General features: G+C 36.2%; 2 long non-coding RNA genes across 2 annotated transcripts; one reads left to right on the top strand and one right to left on the bottom strand.

The window, feature by feature from the left end:
* Positions 1–297: 297 nt before the first annotated feature.
* Positions 298–666, bottom strand: LOC127934511 (uncharacterized). The gene is made up of 3 exons (XR_008147782.1): positions 555–666; positions 441–465; positions 298–342 (listed from the first exon to the last, which is right to left on the bottom strand). It is a non-coding gene; the product is annotated as an uncharacterized LOC127934511 (long non-coding RNA).
* Positions 667–8,998: 8,332 nt separating this feature from the next.
* On the top strand, positions 8,999–9,644 carry LOC127934510 (uncharacterized). Its single transcript, XR_008147781.1, has 3 exons — positions 8,999–9,100; positions 9,335–9,394; positions 9,534–9,644. It is a non-coding gene; the product is annotated as an uncharacterized LOC127934510 (long non-coding RNA).
* The last annotated feature ends 3,621 nt before the right edge of the window (positions 9,645–13,265 follow it).

The raw sequence follows: 13,265 nt of genomic DNA on the forward strand, positions 1-13,265 counted from the left end.
AAGTAAATGATTGCTTCATTTTCATTAGTCATGGATGAACCATCCCTTTAAAATATGTACTACCACCACTTTTTTTTTATTGTACAAATTCATATGATATCACCACATCATAAAATTGTCAGATTTTCTCATGAGATCAGGCTAACTTTGCAATGTAGGAAAGTTAATAAACAAGTTAATAGAGTTAATAGAAATCCATGAGATCAGTTGTTATGTATAGTGACAGCATACCCAAACCTTCTGTTTCCATAAGGAATAATCCAACAAGAAATAATAACCATTAAATGAATACCTTCGTGGAAAATTTCTGTTCCTCTGAGCTCTGTCTCGTTATTCGAAGATCTGTTGATTTAGGAATGCATTAAAATTGTTCTAAATCTAATATCTGATATATTTACATTTCTAATTTACTTTAATTTCTTGTAATTTTTCAAACTGACCTTTCAATGTTGATTCTAAGGCATCCTACCAGAAAGAAAATGAGTTTTAGGATTTAAACAGAACAATTCAACAAAATTGAATGTCAGTGTTTGCAGATCTAGAGAAAGTGGTACCTCGTTTTCGGATCAGTGCCGAGATTCCCAGCAACAGACTGAAGAGCAAAACTATGATAGAGTACCTTATGATGACAAATATGACTTTGTCAATGCTGCTATTAGATGTCGCTGTCAAAACACAAAAACATCTTATTTTGACAGTTAACCTAATTCTTATAGTTAAGTAGTGTAGTTAACTATAATGCTTTATTTATATTGAATGTATATACTTGTAAAAGGTATCTTCAGGTAATATAATATGTATGAAATAAAAGGCTATACCTTTTTCAAGTTCAAGAAAACACTTTTTACAATTAAGAACACTTAAAAAGTGTGCACTGTGATTAGGATGTATGAAATGTTTTATTTTAAAGTACATTTTAAATCATTGTTTAAAAATCTTTAGTCATGTTTTAATGCACTTACTTTGTTGTGTTTAATATTATACTAATGCACATGTAAATAAAGATGTAAAACTAACTTTAATGTGTGTTGTTAACTATTAAATTTAAAGTTAATATTTTTTAAATGCACTAAATTACAACTTTTTCATTTCAAATGTGTAATTGCAAATATATGTAAATAAATGACATGCACGTTTCAAGTGTACAGACGGCAACACACTTTAACCATATTGTAGACAACAGAATTATGAAATTGCACATCGCTTAAGTCTTAATTAAGTGAGTTAAAAACAACTCTAAATTTCAGCTAATATAATAGCTGCATTTAATATAAACTATAAAAACATCTTCATGCAATTGCAATTAACATTGTTAAGTGCCTGAAAACATTACATTCAGTTTGCACTCAAGTATATTCTTTTAAAGTACATTATTTCTGTAATAATTACTATTTTTACAACTTTCACTGAACTGATAAAATTATAATACTTAATTGTAAATTGTTTTGTTTTGTTTGTCCCCTCCCATTCTTACCAGTAATCTCAAGATTGACTGTAATATTTTGATGAAGTCTCATTCCATGGTAAGGGAGTATGTTTAGGAATACAACACAACTGTATGTCCCAGCATCTTCAATCCTGACATCTCTGAGGGTGAATGTTGTCATCATCTTCTCTGTGTCCCAAATATTAACTTCAACAGGCGTTCCATTTTTGATGAGATAAGCCCAAATCATGTTCTTGGACTGGTTTTTGTGTAAAGGTTTGGATGTCGAACAGTTAAACTCAGCATCACTTCCCACTGGCACCTCAGGTTTAAGTAAAGTAATCTGTGTATAAATTAAAGATTCTGTGGCGAGAAAAAGAGCACTTACGATTAAATGTTGTAGTGTATCCCTTAATATATTCCAGGACAAATCAACCTACCCCACATACACATACAAATATTTTCAGTATCAAACATTTCTCTCTTATTAAAGGCAATTTGTAAGTAATATTTTATCAAACATACTCACAAATGTAGGCAAACAGTGCTGTGTATCTTACCGATCACATTTATGAAGATGTAATTTTTACCATATCCTGTCACTTTGGTTATTTCCAACTGCTCTTCTGAAAACACACAGCTGTAGTTGCCTGAAGCGTTCATTTCTATTCTCTGTATTTTAAAGGTGGTGTCTTGTCGAGTTGTCCCTTTTTTCATACGAATAGCTTTACCATTTTTACACAGATATGAATAAACTGCCTTTTCTGTAAAGCCAAATGTGCTGCAAGTAACCTCCAGTCTTCCACCTTCTGGAACTTCTGAATTTTCACTGTAAATCTTAGCTTGATGAATCTTTTGACCTGAGAAGGTAAGAAGTTTGGGACATTTTCATCCTGATAAGTACAACAGTACATTTACTGAGTTGTTTATTAAGTGTATTATTGGAACATACCTTGACATTTAAGGAATAGATTCACTGTGATATCTAAAAACAATAATATTTTTTTTAAACCAACACACCAGAATTTGTGGAGATTTCATTAATTGATCATTAATGATAGATTAAGTAATTTCAGTACTTACATGCAAAGAGAAGGACACCTGGCTGCTTAGATTTTATTCACTTTCTCTGCACAAAATAATTGAGTTTCCCGTAGCTTATGACCTATATGCTATTACAGGGTCCCTGCAGTGAATAGAATAAGGCAGTGCTTTCAGTAAGGTACAGTTATAGTCATGCTGTGAAGGTGTTCTAAATGTGGAAACACTGTCAAACAGTGCTAACAGATGTACAGTATTTTACATATAAAACATTTAGGTAGAACTACATACATTCAATATTCACCACTCACAATGGATTTCTCGGATGAACAATCATTATTCCTCAACCTAAATTTCAAAATAGTTAATGTCCTTCTGACTGCTACTGTATATCTATGAATCCACTACTGATCCACACAGAAATGTTCACAATCTATTTTTGTTTTTTAATTTTTAGAAAGTGATAATTTCTTCCATAGTAACAATAACAGTTATATATAATATATATATATATATAATCTTGAAAAAAGCCTGTCATTTAAATCCTTAACAGTAAAGTGAACTGAAATTGAAACATTTACTTTTTATTTAAACTACGGTTCCCCACAGTCAGCAGAACTGAGAAAAAAAGAGTTTATTACATTTGAAATCTGGATATTTACCTTACTACTGGGGGCCTTGATTCACCCCTCAAAGCAGTATTGGGACGTTTTATTACAGATACGTCCACTTTATTTCACTTCTTCTGAACAGTTGACAACAATCACCCACTTACCCCTACAGAAAGAGCAGGGATAATTTGTAATATAATTTTGATTGGATTTTTCTGAAAGAGGAAAGTCACATAGTGTCACAGTGTCTGATCTGTGTATCCCTGGGTGTCCACTAGTGGTCTCACTTCCCCATATAGTCACCCCACTGCAGGCACTACATTTCCCACAAGCCTTTGTCCGATTATTGGATTCTCCTAAATAAAACACTGCAAATTGGATCTCTCTGTTTGTGTGTACGTTCGTGAATAAGGATGCCTCAAGGGGGACAAATAATCTTGATTTACTTTACTTTTACTATTTAAAAAATATTATTTCTTATTACTTTAAAGGTCCCGTTTTACGCGCTTTTTTGAAGCTTTGATTGTGTCTACAGCGTGCAATATAACGTGTTCTTGTTTCGCGTGTAAAAAAACACAGTATTTTTCACACAATTCACCTGTGTATACCGCTGTTTTCACTGTTATAAAAACGGGCTGATGTCTTCCTTGTTGCACCAACTTAAATAATAAAATACACTTACCGGTTGTGGTCTATAAACAACACCTTCTCCAGATAAAGAGGGAACTGCTCCATCTTTCAAGAATAATCTTTGTGCGAATCCGGCATTAAACTGATTGAGATTGAGAAAGTTGTCCTGAGCAAGCTGTCCTCAGCAAAATTTGCTGCACATAGTTTTACATGTGGATTATAATTTTCCGAAACCGAGTTAAACATAAATTGTAACCATTAATCTCCAAGTACAGCGTCCCTGGGAAGCCCAAACAAAGATTATTGGACTCAGAGATGAAAATAACAGCATTTCAACGACATGGCGACAAACACAGCTCTTCTTTCTTCTCCGTCGGAGAGCAACAAGGCCACGCCCCCCTTTTTGTGAATTCATGTGAGCGGAGGTTAGTCAAAAAAACTGTTTTAGTGACGTTATTACTGCAGGAACTAGAGGGATGTAGTCTATACGGGTCGTTTTTTGTAGGCGAATTCTGTTAAATAAAATATCTCGCTTGACATTGAACTTTGAGCTTTAGAATTTTACAGATATTATTTATACTCTAACAACAACATTACACACTAACTAAAGTTTAAAACATGCAATCATGAAGAAGGGGACCTTTAAGTTTGGGGTGAAATATAACCTGGAAATGTTCTTTATAGATTTAATGAGATTCACCTCTTTATTTGTAAGTCAGTTTGAAGAACATCTCAGTTACATTCGTCTCTTTGTCTTCGAAGCATAGTATTTTGCATATGCAACAGGATTGGGTGCTGATGCAAAAACTATTGAAGATTCTTAGAACACTAACATAGATGTTGCATAGATATATACATATAATATACTGTGATGAATGGGGCAGGGCCAAGAGCCATGGGAACGGAGCAAGGCTGGTAGAGCGACTGATAATGAGCGACACCTGTGTCACTAACTGGGCTTGAGTCCCACGTAGGAGCTCCAGATGGATAAAAAGAGGAGTGATGACAGTGAAGGACAAGAGAGGACCAGACCTGGACTGTTAATGTTGTGGTTTTATTATATTTTATGCGGCAGTCGTTCCTGAGGGATGGTTGAGGAACAAGCATCAGTGTGTCCGGGAACCTGGCAGAGGATTTATTTTTTCTTCTCTCCTCTCTCTCGTCTCAGTCTCTCCTTATCCTTTTGTCTACTTTTGTCTGTGCTTACCCCCAGGTAAGCCAAGGCCATCATGATTTGCTCCCCTGAAGGCGGGAGTGGGGGAGCTCTGCCTGCATCCATTTGAGAAATTAAACCAGAGTTATCAGAATTGACATTGAATTGAATTATTCAAATTGATTCACAAACCGATTCACTGGTTTGACAACTGGTTTGATCAAGCCTTTTGACAGAATTGACTCAAGAATTGACTCAAGAATTGACTCAAGAATTGACTCAAGAATTGACGTAAGAATTAATCATTTGCGAATGGGCATCACTTATTGCCAAGAGAAATGTATATGGCGCATTTAGAATAAAATAAAGCATTTATAACTTGTATTGCATTAAGATAAAGTAATGAGAGCAGTTTCGTCCACAACAACGAAGTAAAAGTACAGATTTTTCCCCAAAGTAAGAGTAAAAGTACCCATCTTTAAATATACCCCAATAGTATTAGTTACCCAAAAAATTTACTCAAGTAAATAAACATATCACAAAATTATTATGATGATTTGATGACTGATTTAAGGAAACAAGAAGTTCTTGAATATCACAGTCTTTAATAAACCACTCACAACATAGAAGACACCGGAAAAGACATTCAGAACCAACAAAACTAATTGAATGAACAAGACCTTAAATACACAGACAATTAAAGGACTAATGACTAGACACCTGGATTCAAACATCAACAAGAGGAAGAAACTGGGTCACACAGAGCAAAAACACACAGAGACAGCCCATAACCCTGACAATGACTTAATCTATACTGTGACTAAACTTTTCAGATGGAAGGTGAGTTATATGTGCTGTCTCTACCCTGGTATACAGGTATGCCACTACATACAGTATCACATGGCATAATGCAATGCAAAATTTACATTATTTCATATAGCCACTTTATTTGAATAATTTTGGATAACTATTGCATAAGATTTGGATATTATCATTATTCTGTCTTTTCTGTTTCTTAAATAATGTAAACCTGTTTGTCAGTTTAGCTGGGGAGGATCAGTCAATGAATACCTTCACACATTTGTGTAAACTAATGCTAACCAGAATGCAGTACATCACCACTCCAGAATTTGTGCAGCCTGGACATCAATGGAAATGTGTGAAAACTGTGTGGAATGGACAGAACAAAAGAACAAACAGAATAGAGAGGTCTTTGAGTTTCTTCTGGCTGTGGCAGGAAATGTGGTTGAAAATTGGGAGATTTCCATTCCTCTGCTACATGTATTATAAAAGTTTTAATCAAAAATTTGTAAATATTGTTTAATTAAATTTTGTTATTCTTTTCCCATGCAAACACTTTTGCCATGGCCTGGGCGCTTTTCTTCCTCATCTCTTCTTTCAGCTCCCAACTGCCATGGGCCGGTTGTGACAACACCTGGAAGACGTGATAATCTAAATAAATAAACAATACACCCATCTGCTGCTCTCTGATGAATATAAAATCACAATATCTAATTTTTTATTGTATTTATTTATATTTTTTCTTAGGTGACTGTGTAAATCTTGCTGCAAAGCATTTGATCCTCAACCGGGCAATGCTAATTAATTCAACTCCTGTAGCTACTGAGTTATGGGAGTAAATAATTACAGTCATACAGAGTTTTGCAAGAACAATGTGTACATCAAAATAAAGTGTTAGAAAACATTAAACAGACAGTCTATTAATACTCTAATGACTGGTAGTTGACACGCAATTGCAAAGTAACTTATTGTTAACAGACTGTCTAAAGCGGGCATCACCAAAACAAAATTATATTGTTTATGATATTGTTTCTTGGGAAGTGGGATGAGCACATATATAGGCAGGTGAAAAGTGACTGCAGCTGGTGGTGGTGATCAGGTGAGTGGTAATTAGTGGCCACGCCTCCAACACAGCCAAGTACACACAGAGGGCATGAGCCAGCAAATTCAAGATGGAACAAGTCAATGTAGTGAGATTTCTGGGTATGTGGATGGATTATAAATTAAACTCTGGAGTTCATATTCAGAATTTGATAGAAAAGTGTAAAAAGGAATAAATGTCTTAGGATGCTTGTCAGGTGTGGATTGGGGAGCAAGTTGCCAGTAACTGAAAATAATTTATTATGCAGTGATCACGTCAAATATAGACTATGGAAGTATGGTTTACAGTTCTGCGAATAAAACTTTACTTAAAAAAATACAAGTAATACAAAATCAGGCATTGCCAATTTGTTGTGGAGCATTTAGATCTTCTCCGGTAGTATCATTACAAGTTGAATTAGGAGAATTATCATTGGAACAACGCAGACTTCAATTGAGGATGAGATACTGGTCTGGTGTATGTGGACATCTGGAAAGTCATCCAGTAAAAATACTTTTGAAGGAATGTTGGGAGTATGAATACAAAGAAATAACAAGCTTTGTTTGGGTAGTAGGGAAGGAGGCAAATAGCTTGGGATTGAAAGAATATTTAATAGCCCCTTCTGTTCCAATACCAGCAATTCCCCCTTGGATGTATCCTATGCCATTAATTTACTTACAAATACATAAAGAAATAAATGATAAAATAAGCATAACAACTAAGTTAGTAGTTAAACAGTATGTAAATCGAGAATATTATTCAGTATTACAGGTATTTACAGATGGGTCAAAGGAACCAGAGTCTTGTAGAACAGCAGCAGAAGTATTCATTCCTACATTTAATATAACAATTGCAAAAAGATTATCGGATCATGTGTCAGTATTTACTACTGAATTACTAGCTATCATATTAGCACTACAGTGGATTGAAGAAGTTCAACCCTCAAGAACTGTGATATGTACGGATTCAATGGCTGCTCTCACTAGTCTTATGAGTGGAAAATCGAAATCTCGACAAGATTACATATTTGAAGTTTTGCAAGGTTTATTTAGAGCAAGGCAGTTAGGGGTATTGGTATTCTTCCTCTGGGTGCCAGCACATGTGGGTGTGGATGGTAATGAGGAGGTAGACAAGTTGGCAAAGAAAGCATTAAAGCATCCACAAATAGAAATTAATGTATCATTAAGTAAATCAGAAATCAAGAGATTAATAGCAATTGAAATTAGTAAAAAATGGCAAAAGATATGGAATAATGACTCTAAAGGAAGACATCTTTATCAAATTCAGGAAGGGGTTGGAAATGAAAGGAAAAGATATGGAAATAGGAAAAAATATGTAGGAAAAAATATGTAATTATTACAAGGTTAAGAATTGGTCACACTGCATTAAATTATAGTCTTTATAAAATAGGGAAGCATGATACAGGAAACTGTGATAATTGCGGGGAGTTAGAAACAGTCCAGCATATTCTTTTTAGAATGTGCTGCATACCGTATGAAAGGGAGAGACAACAGTGAGTGAAGTGACATTCAGCCAAGTATAGTGACCCATACTCAGAATTTGTGCTCTGCATTTAACCCATCCGAAATGCACACACACAGAGCAGTGTACACACACACACATACATACACACACTGTGAACACACACCCGGAGCAGTGGGCAGCCATTTATGGGGTTCGATGCCTTGCTCAAGGTCACCTAAGTCGTGGTATTGAAGGTGGAGAGAGAACTGTACATGCACTCTCCCCACCCACAATTCCGTCCGGCCCGAGACTAGAACCCACAACCCTTCAATTGGGAGTCCAACCCTCTAACCATTAGGCCACGACTTCCCCAACAGTTAAGTCAAGAGTTAGGAAGGATGGGAGTTGATACAATTTCAATAAAAGTATTACTAGGAAATGGGACAAGACAATCAAGAATTCATGAATTATTATTTAAATATCTAAATAAAACAGTAAATAGAATAAAAAAAAAAAATTCTTCCAAAGCCAAGTACACTCCACACTCCAGATCAGTAGGTGGTGGAAATGCACCATTTATGTTGGTCTGCCAATCCGCCATTAAACACTAGAAGAAGAAGAAGAAGAAGTAAATTCAAGAACCGTGACAATAAGGTCATGTTGTGGTACAGTGTACCACTTTCAATCACTGGAATATCATCATATTTAACACTTTTTTTTTAGTAACTAGCAACTCTGCAAATCTGTCAAATCTGTAACAATGTATTATATATTGAAATTGTGGTGTGTAGGTTTGGTTGGAGGTTGGCGGTAGGATCTTATTTTCCTACAGTGTGTCTGTTGGAACTCTCAATGTGTTGGCAAGCTACAATAAATAACAACAACTGCTACAGGTTAGTATTTGAGCTTTCAGTAAAATAACAAAGAATAGATGAATCAACAATTAAAAAAATTATCTATATTTGTATTGGTCTATTAGAAAAATGTTCTTGAAATATATGTATACTGTTTCATGTGATGCTCAGCGAGAAAATGCAAGACAATGAATGACGTTATGTGTATGTGTTTTTATAATCAATGTTTATCAGGGACAGCTTGTGGCTTTGTTTTCTGAACACATACATCAGATTAGTGGCTGTATTTGCTGTGTTAACAGTCTTGGGGAATCCCCATTACAGAGGTGACAGGTAATGCAACATTCGTGCAACATTCAAACACACTGTATTAGGAGAATTGAAAGCATAATGAAATGTGGCAAACAGAGACTGTATTAAAGTAATGAGTACTGACTGCATCCAACATCCAATCCCACACTGTCTCTGACAGGTCCAGGACTAGTGCTCATAGATTATCCCCAGGCAGTAGCCATGATGTCTCTCCCTCAGTTGTGGGCTGTTTGTTTCTTCATCATAATTATTTTGCTGGGGCCAGATACAGGTGAGATAAAACAGACAAATAAGTTGTAATGCCTTGAACTGCAAATTACTATAAATGTTTTTTATTACAATATAAAAGCAATAAGGAATTTAAATATAAATACAAATGCACTAATTTGCATTTTCTCTGAATGATAGTTTAATATTTATATTTAACACTTATATGTAACTAAGATTATATTTACATTAAATATATAGTTTTCTTTTACAAAAAAAAAAAAAAAAAAAGAATTACTAAATGATTATTTAGGTAAATTAGATAATTTGGTGTTTGTTGGAAAAACAGCTTTCAGTGCTTTGAAAGGATAGCACCCCAAACAATAAAACTTATGTCATTATTTACTCACTCTCATATTCTTCCATAACTATATGACTGTCCCTTTGAAGTATGTTGCAGTGGAAGCCGTCACGACATCAGTGATGGATCTGTTCCCAGTGATTCTGCACAGGGCAGGACGGGGAGAAACATTCCTCCTGCTCTTCTGTTTCACTTGCTTCTTGGGCCAATTCATCACAGTTACAGAGGTCAAAGGAGAGTGTTTTGTGTTATGAGAGTAAAATGAACAAAAATTAACTGAGCCTACGGTATAAAGGCCTACTGTTAAAATTCTCAAATTTGAAAGACCGAGGGTCTGTGCAATTTTATTTCTTTAATTTGCATTGTATATTATTAACACCACAATATCTTTATGTGTTGTTATGTTATACTGTGACCTGCAGGGGGGGGGGGGGGTATGTATTCCTGTTGTTTGACTACAATATGCCCTTAATGGTAAATCACACACAGGCTATAAACCTTAACATCATTAAAGCCAACAGAATACAACATCAATGCTGGAAAGCCAAAGAAACTAAATCCTCTACACACAACGTATTTATCATATGACAAAATCAAGCCCCAACCACTTATTCGTGCTGTGCTGGAAATACCTGACTCCTCTCATGTCCCTGGTAAGAATCTGCAGTTCATTCATCTGATTGGGCCTGATTTTTCCTATATTGGATAATAATAAAAGGCATTTCTTAAGCAAAACCAACTAATTTTATTTAAGTTCTTGCTATACCTTTTCTTTTGCATTATTTTTCACTGTTTCTTTTTCTCCTTTGTTCATTCACAGGTGTCTTTTGTCTGTTCTATGGTGGAGTACAAGCCCCTCACTTTTAACCACTAGTAAATACAGTATATACACAGACTGGGCATGTGTACTAGGCTGATTACTTGCCTTGTCCTCCATTGTCCTGGTGCCTGGATGGCCATTGGGTCAACTGTTTGCTGGTGAAGGCAGTCTGAAACAGGTGAGGAGGAAAACATGTTCATCCCTGACATTGATTAGATAAAAATGCCAAGATACATGCTAATCTATACAATTAATCAAGATAAACTATCTAGTCCATTTTCAAGTACTGTTCAAGTACCTAACGATTGTTTGCCCCATGTCTGTCTGTCTTGACAGCATTTGCATCACCTGTGTCAGTATTTGTGTAACAGAAAATACCAGATTGGTTATTATGAGGTATTACCATTATTTAAGGCTACGTTCACACTGCAGGCTGAAACGACCCAATTCCGATTTATTTTTTGCAGCTATGTATTTTTTTTTTTGCAGCAAGACCTGTATCTGATCTTTTCATGACAGTCTGAACGACACAGATCCAATCTTTTCAAATGTGACCCAGGCCACTTCGGTATGGGGTCCTGAATTCGATACGTATCCGATCTTTTGAAGTGCGACCTCCGTCTGAACGGCCAGGCCACATGTATATCCGACCCGTACGTCATTGATACGCTACAAACATCATAATTCTGCGTTGAAGTAGGCGGGAACGAGAAGAGCCACTCACATCCCACCAGTATCCCATCTTCGAAATGCAGGGAACAAACAAAAACACTTCAAATAAACTCCATCCACTGGTCTCTTAATGCGTTTTTTTTTTGGTAATCGGTGCAGGGATGTCTTGCCCTGGCAACCAAAAACACTTCTTTTGTGACATTTCGTGATGCTCTCGCTCTGATCAGTGAATGTCTGTGCTCTCAGTGCTCTGCTATATGGGAGTGCGCGCTCTTCCGGCAGAAGTGCCCTTAGGACCCATATAAGGAAATTCCGCTCCAGCTAACGTCACACAGAGCCATACTCAAAAAAAAAAAACTTTCCAAAACTTGTGTTTGTCACAAGTTTTGGAAAGTTTTTTTCCCAAAGTATGGCTCTGTGTGACGTTAGATGGAGCGGAATTTCCTTATCCTTATTTCCAAAGAAACATGGAACAGAGACGAGATGGACAGGACTGTCAGGGCAGGATCCTGACAATTTAGGCTAATAACATTAAAAAAAAAGAAAGGAATCATGGTGTTGAAAAACAAACGTACAACTTGATTTTTGAAACTTTGTCCATGTTTAGCATGGGAATCCAACACTTTAACAGTGTAAAAAACTCAGTATGCATGAAATAGAATTTCACCCCCCCTTTAACAAAATGTAGACTGGAACAGCTGGGGGAAATTGCAGTGAAACGGTTCAAACAGATGGGCAGGGTAGACAATACAGGCAGGAGGGATGACCACTGAGACGGTCCAAGATGACCACGGGCCCAAGCACAGAGTAGGCAGCACCAGAGGAAGGGCAAGGTAGACACAGGAAACCCGTAGCTTCAAGTGAAACTCAAACATCACCAGTCTAGTCGCCAGGTAGAGACTCACGAGACCAGAGACTTGACACGTGAGAGAGGTGAGCTGCTTCCAGGCAGTGGGGTTCAGTGGCCAGGAAACCGGAGTGTGGGCAAGACAGGACAATACACAAAAACAAGCAAGACTCAAAATGACACGGACATTTGAAAACAAAATTAGAACAAAGTAAAAGAAAACCAAAAGCTATCCAAAGATATGATCCAAGAGTATGAACAAAAACAAAATCCACTTATACATGAATAGATGAAAATCTAAATCAAATGAGAAACAAAACTAGATTAGAATACACAAAAATATTTCTTTCCTTTTAAACTAGACAAAACTAAAGACCAAAAAGGATATAAATAACTAGAAAAGAGATCAAAAATAATGATCAAGCTCAAAGGGATAAACTCTGGGCCAAGAGACAAGTAAACACCAAAAACGAACCAGCAGAGACACAAGGAAAGAGAACCCAATATATAGAACAGTACACATGAGGATCAGGTGAAAACAATCAAGCAGACAATGGCTAAACAAGGGGGCGTGACCAGGGGTAACAAGGAGGTGGGACAAGAGAAGCACGTGGCAGACACGAACAAAGACAGAACCATGTGCTTAGACACAAGACAAACAAATAAACATGAAACAGAGACAAGATGGACAGGACTGTCAGGGCAGGATCCTGACAATTTAGTCTAATAATATCAAAAAGATAAAGGAATCATGGTGTTGAAAAACACCATGAAAAAAAGAAAAAAAAACTCACCTTTCAGTTCACCAACAACTCCACTGACCAGTAGCCACTGCACGATAAACAAATCCAAGTCGGGTATGACACTTTTTGAGGTCACCTTGAAACATTTCCATTGTGGTCAGTGCTATTTGCAGCGCGTTTGTTAATTGCATGTGTTGTGAGGATTTTCAGCGCATTTCGTTAATGCATGTGTTGTGAAGGAT

This window comes from Carassius gibelio, chromosome A18 (assembly GCF_023724105.1).
Source record: "Carassius gibelio isolate Cgi1373 ecotype wild population from Czech Republic chromosome A18, carGib1.2-hapl.c, whole genome shotgun sequence".
NCBI lineage: Eukaryota > Metazoa > Chordata > Actinopteri > Cypriniformes > Cyprinidae > Carassius > Carassius gibelio.